We start from the raw sequence: 12360 nt of genomic DNA, 5'->3' as shown, positions 1-12360 counted from the left end.
TTCTCTTTAGTTTGGGGTTAAGTCATACTCTCAGACTAGAAACATAACACCCAAATTAAATAGGAAAAGCAAATGTGGCATGTTTGTTAGTGCCACAAAGTAGGCTGCATTAACACTACAGTGAAGTTACTGTGAAAATCCCCTAGTCGCCACACTCCAGGGCATGTTCTGAGGGAGAATTTAGCACAGCCAAAGAACCTAATCCAGCACATCTTTCAGATTTGAGGGGAAACTGGAGCAAACCCACACAGACATGGGGAGAATGTGCAAACTTACACAATGACCCAAGCAGGGAATCGAACATGGATCCCTGCAACATCCCCTTAAAGTGTTAATGCTAAAACCCCCTCGATACCTTGTGGTAATGAAAGATCATCCACCCCAAAAAGTTTCGCCCTCTACAGGGAACTGCCCAACCTGAGTATTTTTAACATTCATTCCAAATTCTCGGAACGAGTCAATGACGGCACAGGGGTGCCAATATCCTTCCTTCACCCTCTGGTTTGGAAATGGTCCACTCCCAGGACAGAATCAATCATTCCAGTCAAATTAGAGGCAAAATCGACACAACAAAAATTTTCAGTGCATCAGAGAGAGCACAGAAGCTTCAGCTGAGGGTCAGTTATTAGTCTGTACACAAGGTATCAATCAGGAGGCCAATATTAGTCAGAAGTTACATTAATAGAAATCAAATGATGTCAGGCTGGACAGATTAATTCAGAGAGATGAAACCCAGAGTGTTTACGCTCTGTAAAACCGGAACAAAGTCTTTCAGTTCTCAAAACGTTCATTAACCATCAGTGCACTGAGACAGACTGGTCACTGCTCCAGGCCAGGAAGATCATTGAGGATTCAGATGACAGACTTCTAAAAAAAACCCCATGTTTACAATGCGGACTCTGCCGGGTGTGGGGTAACCCCCTCTCCCCCAGTGATGTAATATTCAGAAACATGTATGCAAGTAAAGCAACAACAATTTAAAGTTTCTCTCTCACTCACAAAAGTAGACCCTCTCCTGTGGCCATTCCAATTTCACTGGGGATGAAAGGAGCGTCTGTATAAATAGATCCTGGATTGAATTTAATCAACAGTGCTGGCTCAATATTATAGAATTAGAGAGAGACCCATTAAGCTGCAGACCCAGCTGGTACCAAATTTATTCAAATTAGAGCCCAAAGCTCAAATGCCATTTAAAATTAATATTCATCTTCTTCAGAGAGTGCCCCCTTTTAATTTAGCTCTGCATTGGGCAGCACATGGTCAGCATGGCTGCCTCACCGCACCAGGGACCCGGGTTCTATTCCACAATTGGGTTGGTGCAGAGTCTGCATGTCCTCCCTGTGGGTTTCCTCCCACACTCCAAAAGAGATGTGGAAATTAGAGGGATTGGCCATGTTAAATTGCCCCCTTCATAGTGGATTTGCAGGGTAACTATGTGGGGTTACAGGGATGGGATTGATGTTGGTGCAGGATCAATAGGCCAAATGACCTCCTGCACTGTACGGATTCAAATGGAATGCTCTAGAATACGCGATTCTCTCATTAAACTCAAACAGACTAGCTTGATACAGCTGCAAAACACCACACCCCAGACAAGAAGCCGAGAGCTCTGATAGCCACCGAGAACCTGACCGTCAAAACGCTAAACTCAAATCGATACAACCCACAAGCACAATGCTTCTGCTGCCAAAAATCGATGTTCTGGTTCCAAACTCAGTACTGAGGGTCAGCCAGAGTACAGCCTGCCTCCTCCACTCTCTTCAAGACTGGGTGAGGGAGGTGGGGTGGGGTGGGGGGCCTAGATATCCCTCAATTCACATTCCCCATTTAACAGAGTGTCCCAAGGCACTTTAGACACAATAAAATTTGACACCCGCAATATTAAGACAGGTGATCAAAAGCACAGTAAAGAATCAAGTTTCAAAAGGAACTATTTACAATGCAAGAGAACTACCGAGTTTGCAGCCTCAGTACCTGAAGGCAGAGTTATAGGTCCAGCAATTAAAGGAGATCAAGGGACCAGAATTGAAGGAGAGCTGGGATCTTGGAGGGTTTAGGGCTGCAGCAAGGCCTCAAGGAAGATGGTTGCAAAGTGATAATAAGTTTATTAGTTGTCACAAATAGGCTTATATTAACACTACAATGAAGTTACTGAAAATCCTCCAGTCGCCACACTCTGGCACCTGTGCAGGTACACTGAGGGATCCAACAAGTTTATTTGGCAGCACGAGCTTTCAGAGACTGTCTCATCAGGCGAGTGCAGGATTTGGTTCCCAAACAGGGCCTATATAGACAAACTCCATTCCAAGATAATGGTTGGAATGAGAGTCTTTACAGGTAATCAAGTTCTTACAGGTACAGGCTATGCAAGTGGAGAGGGATAAGCACAGGTTAAGGTGTATACGCTCTTAAGACAGGACAGTTAGTGATTTTGCAAGCCTGGGCAAGTTGTGGGGGGTTACAGATAGTGTGACATGAACCATAGATCCCAGTTGAGGCTGTCCTCATGTGTGTGGAACTTGTCGCTGAGGAGAGACTAATAGCTCTGCATTGTTGTGAAAGCTGCCAAGGAGAACGCTTATCCAAAGATCGGAGGCCGAGAGCCGTTGTCTGCTGAAGCGTTCCAACAAGAAGGGAACACTCCTGCCTAGTGATTGTCAAGCTGTGTCCATTCATCCATTGTCGTAGTGTCTGCACGGTCTCCCCAGTGTACATGCCTCAGGACGTCAAGGTGTGGTACATTGGTGAGGGGGAACAGATAGACAGACTAGGGCACAGAAAAGTCAGATGGAGTTTAATCCTGACAAATGAGGTGATGCATTTTGGAGGATCAAATTTAGGTATGAATTATACAGTAAATGGCAGGACCCTTAGGAACATTGACAGAGGGATCTGGGCGTGCAGGTCCACAGTTCCCTAAAAGTGGGAGCACAGATTATCAAAGTAATTAAGGTGGCACATGGCACGCTTGCCTTCAGCCAAGGTACCCAAGTTGGGAAATCATCTTGCAGATATATAAAACCATAATTCAGCCGCATTTGGAGTATTTGTGCAGCTCTGGTTACCACACTACCAAAGGATGTGAAAGCTTTGGAGAGTGTGCAAAGAAGGGTCACCAGGATGTTACCTGGTCTCCAGGGTGTTGGCAATGAGGAGAGGTTGAATAAACTAGGATTGTTTCACTGGAAAGATGGAGGCTGAGAGGAGACCTGATAGAGGTTTACAAAATGACAAGAGGCACAGAGTGGATAGTCAGAGGCTTTTCCCCCAGGGTGGAAGTGTCAGTTACAAGGGTGGGGGGGGGGGGGGCCACAGGTTCAAGGTGAGAGGGGAAAGTTTAAGGGAGACATGCAGGGAAGATATTTCATGGAGAGTGGTGGGTGCCTGGGACACGCTGCCAGAGGTAGTGATGGAAGCAGACACATTAGCAACACTTAAGAGGCATCTCAATGGTTACATGAATAAAGGAGGGAACAGAGTAAGGGCAGGAGGTGAAAGAGAAAACACTGGAAAATCTCAGCGGGTCCGGCAGCACCTGTAAGGAGAGAAAAGAGCTGATGTTTGAGTCCAGATGTCAAAGCTCTGAAAGTCTGGGTTCAAAACATCTTTTCTCTCCTTACAGATGCTGCCAGACCCACTGAGATTTTCCAGCGTTTTCTCTTGGTTTCAGATTCCAGCATCTGCAGTAACTTGCTTTTATTAAAGGGCAGAAGGTGTTTAGTTAGGGCATCATGATCAGCAGGGGCTTGGAGGGCTGAAGGGCCTGATTCTGTGCTTTTTGTTCTAATAAAGAAAACTTTAGCCATAGGGACTAAATTCAAACAGAGTTGCATTAACAAACGCAACAGATCTCTGCTGGTAAAGTATCTAAACCTTGATTAGAAATGGAAGGAAAGTGAATGCTTTAATTCAGTCAAAATAAAACCAGTTTGCCACTGGATCCTGTATCACCATTTGGTGACATTGCAGAGGTGACAAACACTAACACTCAGTGGGAGAGGGAACACACAACAACATACAGGACTTCTTAATTTTTAAACACTTGCACCATGTATCCGATCTTCCTTTTAAACTCAGGGGCTGATTGGATGGTTTAATGTAACCCTTTGTGAAGAATATTGTTCCATTTGGTTTGGAAACCCAGAATTCTTTCATGTGGATTATCCTCACTCATTTCCTCCCCCCCATCCCCCTGCTCCACCAGCTGGTGGTAAATAAATCCCTTGGCACACAAGTTGTCCACAGCAACTTAGTTGTAGAATTCTATAGCACAGAAAGAGGCCATTCAGTCCATCACATCTGCCCCCAGCCATTAAGCACCCATTTAAGCTAATCCCATCTCCACCACTTGGCTGTAGCCTTGTATACTAAATGCATGCTGAGGAGGGGGTGGGTGGGGCCAGCACAGTGGTTAGTACTGCTGTCTCAATGCCAGGGACCTGGGTTCAATTCCCAGCTTGGATCACTGTGTGCGGATCCTCCCTGTATCTGTGTGGGTTTTCTCCAGGTGCCTCCCACAGTCTAACAGACATGCGAGTTAGCTGGATTGGCTGTGCTAAATTGCCCTTTAGTCGGGGGGGGGGGGGGGGGGGGAGGGGGTCTAGCAGGGTAAACGCATGGGGTTATTATAGGGAGTGGGGCTGGGTAGGATTGTTATTGGTGCAGGCTCAAATGGCCTCCTTCAGCACTGTAGGGAAGTTATGATTGTGGGATCTTGCTGTGCATTTGAAACACTATCCAATTGAGAATTTTGTCACCCTCCACCCCAAATTTCACGTGTTAAATTTACTCCATTTATTTCTAAAATTATAATTCTAGAAAGGACAAAAACAGGGGAGGGATATTGGGAGCCACAAAGTCCTCCTTCAGAACAAAGTCACAGATTTCGAACAAGGGCAATTAAATTGCTGATTAGTTTCAGGGAATTTCACCCATTTTTCCTGCCAGATGTATTAAAAACAAAGTAGGAATTCCTTCAAAAGAGTTTGGACTAGCACGTCCCCCAGCACCAACCCTTCACATTTTAAAATGGGAACTTGGATCACTTAATGATTGCAGAGAGATCGGGGAGAGGGAGGGGGTCACAGCATCCCTTTGTGCAGAATTCCATCTGTAGTCACGAAGGGGGTGGGGGAAATAATCACTGGAGTCTGTTACTCCGCACAGACTGTTCCCTGTGAGCTATTGTACTCTGGGGAGGGGCTAATAGATTCAGTCAACTCAGACGATGAAATATAATTAGTGCAGTCAGGGAAAAAAAACCATTACACATTCGCCAGCAGAGATTTACTGATCACCAAAATTGCAACAATCGATAGGGGCATTCATAATTCCTCAAATATATAAGATCAAAAAGAACATCCCCAAAAATTTTGATTATTGAATGGTTTCAAGAAGGGGAAATCGATATAAAAACAGGATAAGGGGATAAGAAAGAGACATATTTCTGATAAAAAACAGGCTAAGGGGATATGGGGAACGGGTAGGGAGGTGGATTTGAGACTAGGGAGAGCTCAAAGGGCTGAATGGCCTACTTCCACTCCCAATTCCAATGTTTCACCTCTTTCTTTGGAGGTGTCACATGTATCGGGATACAGTGAAAAGTATTGTTTCTTGCACACTATACAAAGCATGCCATTCATAAAGGAAAGGAGAGAGTGCAGAGTGTAGTGTTACAGTTATAGCTAGGGTGTACAGAAAGATCAACTTAATGCGAGGTAGGTGCATTAAAACTCTGATGGCAGCAGGGAAGAAGCTGTTCTGGAGTCAGTTGGTATGCAACCTCTAATTTTTGTAACTTTCTTCTCCCAAACAGTGGGGAGAATGCCCAGGGTCCTTAATTATGCTGGCTGCTTTTCCGAGGCAGAGAGTTCAGACAGAGTCAATGGATGGGAGGCTGGTCTGAGTGATACCTTCCAATACCCTCAAATAGTAGCTCAGACTCACGAGGAGGAGGGGGGGGGAGGCTGTTTGACTGGAGGAGGCAGTGCAAGGTCAAGTGATTAAACTTTGAGGACTGCCAGTGAAAGCTGAGAGCCCTACAAAAGCACCCCTTTACCTCGGCTGGGTGGGAGAATCGGATAAACAGTAACAATTCTTTTCCTGGTTACCCCACCTTGTTTGACGGGAGGGGAGGATTAGAGAGTCACATCAGCACCATTTATCAGGCACGATTACACAAAAACCAACATCCTCATCTTTCCCCAGAGGGAAGAGGGACTTTTTTTTTAAAAGAGATACTTTAAGATACCGAAGGGGTGTTCAGTACCCCAGGCAAGCACTCCCAAACTCTCCACCCCATTTCAGCACCAGATACTGTCTATTGTTAACTCAGCAACTGGACACAACCTCTTAAAAAAGCCTCGAGTCACTGTTGATTAGCAACGAGAGGGAGAGATACCCAATTCCACAAACCAGGTTTTAACTGCTCCAACTCTAGGGAGTATTCACTATCTATTGAACCACTTGTGAAAAAGAAAGCTAAGATGATTTCAGGGGTTCTTTAACCCTTTGCTAGGCTGACTTACAGGAACCAAGAAGTCTCACAACACCAGGTTAAAGTCCAGCAGGTTTATTTGATGATAAACCCACAAGCTTTCAGAACACTGCTCCTTCGTCAGGTAAGTAGAGAGTTCAGATCAGAAACAGAGCATATACAGGCACAAGTTTACAGAATACTGATTAGAATGTGAGTCTTTACAGCTAATCTGCTATTCAAAGTCTTAAAGGTGCAGACAATGCGAGTGGGGATAGCATCAAGTATGCCGTGAAGGCCACCTCGGGTAAGCGTTCTCCGAGGCGGCCTTCACAACAGCACAGAGTCGCTGAGCAGAAACTGATAGCCAAGTTCCGCACACGAGGACAGCCTCAACAGGGATCTTGGGTTTGTGCCACACTATCTGTAACCTCCATGACTTGCAACATCTCACTTACTGTCCTGTTTGGACACAATACACATCTCTTTAACCCATGCTTAATGCTCTCTCCACTCACACTGTCTGCACCCTTAAGACTCACATTCTAAATCAGTATTCTGTAAACTGTGTGTGCTTTTTATATGCCCTGTTTCTGATCAGAACTCTCCACTTACCTGAGAGAGGAACAGCGTTCTGAAAGCTTGTGGCATTTACTACCAAATAAACTTGTTGGACTTTAACCTGGTGTTGAGAGACTTCATACTGTGTTTACCCCAGTCCAACACTAGCATCTCCACATCATTACAGGAGCCAAATTATGGAACTAAGAGACTCACCTTACACTGGGCTCCCTTGACTGAGGTGGTGGTCAGTTTAACTCAAGTATTAGTAGGAGATAGGGGAGGACCGCTCCCCAGAGCTTCCCCCAATAAAAGTTGGGGGAAATAATTTAAATTACAAAGTGTGACAGCTGTGCCACTGAAACCTCTATTTTTGTAAGGCTTTGAACAACAAGATTGGATTTCCACTGAAGAAGAGAGTCATACCAGGTTAACACCCTCTCCACAGATGCTGCCAGACCTGCAGAATTTCACCCCCCCCACCCCACTTCTAATCTTAAAGTTAGAATATTAAAAAGCCCCACACAGTAATGCAAAACATACATGTAAAACTACCAGGCTCACATTTAGATCTCTAGGTTGGGTCATAATAAAATGATAAAATATTAACACCACCCCACCCCCCCCATAACATTAATACAACTCCAGCTGTACACACACACACACACACACACACACAAAGCATCCAGACCCATGCAAGATAGAGCTCAAGATTGGGCAGTTATAAGGTAGGTCACAACTAGTCCTATAATAAGTGATATAGGGAGAGGGGGTAACAGTTTAAAACAAAATGGACTTGTACACAGACTAACACACAAACCTTTCAGTCCCTCTCCGTAAGTCATGCACTAAAAGCAAAAGATACTGCAGTTTAATGAGGCTCTTAAAAAAAAAGATACAACAGCCACAAAAACACATCTGTTTGCATGATGTTGAAAAAAAACAGTCCAATTTCTACACCAACTGCTTTGCTGCAGCCTTTTAAAAATTAGAAATAAAATCCTATTCAATGCCTGTGCACTTTGCACAGGGCTGCAGTTGGAAATCACTCCCGCAGTGGGGGATTACTCACTCACCTCCCTCCCCCTCCCCTCATTCTCAGCCCTTGGAGAGATAAAAGCAGTTTAACAGTAAACTTACCTGCTTCAGCTTTTCCCCTCCTCCTTCCCCCCCCCGCACAGCTCAAAAACAGGACAGTCTGCCTAAAAAACACAGCAGCAAGGGGAGGGATACACACTATATAAAACACAAGCACAGCCTCTACTCCACAGGGCTAGAACCTGAACAAGCTCTAAACAAATCAGCAATCTCATAAAACCTGCTGCCTCGACAACCAATCAGTTCGTAGCTCAAATCTTAACCAATTAGGAGATCTTTTTGATGTGGACAATACCCTGGATTAGAGTTAGCCAATGGGATTGGATCCAAACAGGCAGGAATATGGCCCCCTCCCCCCCGTCTCCCCCCCCGTCTCTCTCACACACTCTGCCCCATCTGCTGTTTCCACTGATTCATTCCCAGACATTTAAAAGCAGCTGCTCCATACATCACATCCAGCTCTCTGCACTCGCTGTGTCTGTTCCACCACCAGCCAGCCAGGCTCGATCTCAGCTGGTTGTTAGCGCTCTGTAGGTTGGTATCTCCTTCCCAGTGTGTTGGCTCCTGCACTCCAGGCTGGCATTCCCCCCACCCTGGGCACGAGGGAGTGCCGCACTGGCACCAGTGCACCTGCTTCGAGGTGACGTTGAACTGAGCCTCCTGAGGGGGTGATGAGATGATCCCCCCGCTTCAAAGGAGAGCAGGGTGGGTTCCCCTGGGATTCCCTGGTCAACGTTCCTCAACCAACATCACTCAAACAGATTACCTGCTTGTTGGGGGGGGGGAGCATGGAGGCAGGGGCTGTGGGAGGGAGAGGGGACAGGCAGAGCTGCGGAGGGCTGGCTCTGTGGGCTTGCTTTAAGACCATAAGACATAGGAGCAGGATTAGGCCACTCGGCCCATCGAGTCTGCCCCGCCATTCGATCATGGCTGATATTTTTCTCATCCCCTTTCTCCTGCCTTTTCCCCATAACCCCTGATCCCCTCATTAATTAAGTCCCTATCTATCTCTGACTGAAAGACACTCAATGACCCGGCCTCCACAGCCTTCTGCGGCAAAGAGTTCCACAGATTCATCACTCTCTGGCTGAAGAAATTCCTCCTTATCTCTGTTTTAAAGGATCGTCCCTTTAGCCTGAGGTTGTTCCCTCTGGTTCTAGTTTTTCCTACTAGTGGAAACATCCTCTCCATGTCCACTCTATCCAGGCCTCGCTGTATCCTGTAAGTTTCAACAAGATCCCCCCTCATCCTTTTAAACTCCAATGAGTACAGACCCAGAGTCCTCAACCGTACCTCACACGACAAGCTCTTCATTCCAGGGATCATTCTTGTGAACCTCCTCTGGACCCTTTGTCTTTCCCACATTTCCCAAAACAGTGACCGACTGCACTTTGAAAAGTGGCAGTGAAAAATGTTGGGAAGTCCTGGAATCGGGGAAAGCACTTTATAAACACAAATCGCTTTCCCACCTGTTAAAGGACGAGTTTGATAGAATCATAGAATCCCTGCAGTGCAGAAGGAGGCCATTCGGCCCATCGAGTCTGCACTGACTCTCTAACAGAGGGTCTCACCCAGATCCTACTCCATAGCCCCACATAATCCACACCTAACATGCACATCTTTGGACTCTAAGGGTCAATTCAGCATGGCCAGTCCTGGGTGACACAGTGGTTAGCACTGCTGCCTCACAGTGCCAGGGACCTGGGGGTTCAATTCCAGCCTTGGGTCACTGCCTGTGTGGAGTTTGCATGTTCTCCCCGTGGCTGCATGGGTTTCCTCCGGGTGTTCTGGTAAGAATTATAGAATTCTATAGTGTAGAAAGAGGCCATTCAGCCCATCGAGTCTGCATTGAGCACAATCCCACCCAGGCCCTATCTCCATAACCCCATGCATTTGTTTTAGCTGGTTCCCCTGACACTAAGGGGCAATTTAGGGACAGTTTGAAAGATGTGCAGGGTAGAGGGATTGGCCATGCTAAATTCTCCCTCAGTGTTGGGGATTAACAGGGTAAAATATGTGGGGTTATGGGGTTAGGGCCTAGGTGGGATTGCTGTCGGAGTGGGTTTGATGGGCTGAATGGCCTCCTTCTGCACTGTAGGGATTGTATGAATCCATCTAACCTGCATATCTTTGGAGTGCGGGAAGAAACCGGAGCACCCAGAGGAAACCCATGCAGACACGGGGGAATGTGCAGATTCCACTCAGACAGTGACCTTTTTGTTTAAAGTTTATTTATTAGCCACAAGTAGACTTACATTAACATGGCAATGAAGTTACTGTGAAAATCCCCTAGTCTCCACTTGTTTGGGTACACTGAGGGAGAATTTAGCATGGCCAATTCACCTAACCTGCACATCTTTGGACTGTGGGAGGAAACCGGAGCACCCGGAGGAAACCCATGCAGACACGGGGAGAATGTGCAGCCTCCACACAGGCAGTAACCCGAGCTGGGGATCGAACCTGGGTCCCTGGCGCTGAGAGGCAGCAGTGCTAACCACTGTGCCACCCTTTTTGTTTGCTGACGTAGTTAGCTCCAGGCACTTTGATGAATATTTGGTCACTGTGCTGCTCTATCCCTTCACGGAGGTTGTGCTGTCTTGTGGGTGGGAGCTACTTCAGGTGTGTGAATACTCGCCCCAAGGCAGAATGAACAGACTGGATTTTCCACCACACTGTTCGTGACCTCAGCACCTTCCAGTCAATGAGATACTTTGAAAGTGGAGAACATTGTTAAACTAAGCTGCAGCCTACAGCTCCATACTGATAAAACAAACCATCATACTGAGTAGCTGTTGCCACGGTGATGAGTCACTCTCTGAATGCTGGTTCCTCATTGATGATCAGGTCAACATTTTGGGGATTTCTTTCCACCTGTAGAGTCTCACCGTACAGAATCATAGAATCCCAACAGTGCAGAAGAGGCCATTCGACCCATCGAGCTGGCACTGACCACAATCCCACCCAAGCCCCATCCCCATTACCCCATGCATTTACCCCAGCTAGTCCCCCAGACATTACAGAGCAACTTGAGGTGGCCAATCCACCTAACCCGCACACCTTTGGACTGTGGGAGGAAACTGGAGCGCCCAGAGGAAACCCACGCAGACACAGGGAGAATGTGCAAACTCCACACAGACAGTGACCCAAGCCGGGAATCAAACCCAGGTCCCTGGCGCCGTGAGGCAGCAGTGCTAACCCACTGTGCCACCATGCTACCCAGAAGAGGCCCTTCGGCCCATCACGAGTACACTGACAGAACTATACTAAATCTACACTCATCCCATTTTCTAAAAACTCTTGATTCCAGTCCCACTCTCGTGGCACAGTGGTTAGCCACTCCAACAGAGCATTGCACCCAGACCCTATCCCTGTGACCCCACATATTTACCCCACTAATCCCCCTAAAACATACAGCATGCACCAGCCACAATCCCACCCAGACCCTATCCCCATAACCCTATGTATTTAACTGGCTAATCCCCCCAGACACTAAGGGGAAATTTATCATGGACAATCCACCTAACCAGCACATCTTTGGACTGTGGGAGGAAACTGGAGCACCTAATGGAAACCTACGAAGAGATGGGGAGAATGTGCAAAATGCACATTTATCCGGGTTCGACTCCGGCCTCAGGTCACTGTCTATGTGGAGTCTGCACCTTCTCCCCGTATCAGCATGGGTTTCCTCTGGGTGCTCCGGTTTCCCCCCACAGTCCAAAGATATGCTGGTTAGGAGGATTGGCCATGCTAAATTGCCCATTAGTGTCTGGGGGGTTAGCAAGGTAAATACATAGGGTTACGGCAATAGGGACTGGGTGGGATTGTGGCTGGTGCAGACTCAATGGGCTGAATGGCCTCCTTCTACACTATGATACTATGCTAAGTATTGTTTCTTGCGTACTATACATACAAAGCTTATCATTCATAGAGTACATAGGGGAGAAGGAAAGGAGAGAGTGCAGAATGTAGTGTTACAGTCATAGCGAGGGTGTACAGAAAGATCAACTTAATGCGAGGTAGGTCCATTCAAAAGTCTGACAGCAGCAGGGAAGAAGCTGTTCTTGAGTCTGTTGGTTTGTGATCTCAAACCTTTGTATCTTTTTCCCCGACGGAAGAGAGAATGTCTGGAGTGCACGGAGTCCTTGATTATGCTGGCTGCTTTTCCGAGGCAGCGGGAAGTGTAGACAGAGTCAATGGATGGGAGGCTGGTTTGCGAGATGGACAGA

At 46.8% G+C, this 12360-nt stretch overlaps 1 protein-coding gene across 1 annotated transcript in view; it reads right to left on the bottom strand.

The window, feature by feature from the left end:
• Positions 1 to 8253, bottom strand: part of LOC145361070 (uncharacterized) — a 52545-nt gene extending 44292 nt beyond the window's left edge. The window contains exon 1 of the mRNA XM_080216642.1: positions 8177 to 8253. The gene's annotated coding sequence lies outside the window, so the exon portion shown is untranslated. The remainder of the gene's footprint in view (positions 1 to 8176) is intronic.
• Positions 8254 to 12360: the final 4107 nt, after the last annotated feature.

This window comes from Carcharhinus amblyrhynchos, chromosome 33 (genome assembly GCF_965287045.1).
Source record: "Carcharhinus amblyrhynchos chromosome 33, sCarAmb.v2.hapA, whole genome shotgun sequence".
NCBI lineage: Eukaryota > Metazoa > Chordata > Chondrichthyes > Carcharhiniformes > Carcharhinidae > Carcharhinus > Carcharhinus amblyrhynchos.
Note: the sequence above shows the minus strand (reverse complement) of the source record. Positions and strands in the feature narration are given on the sequence as shown.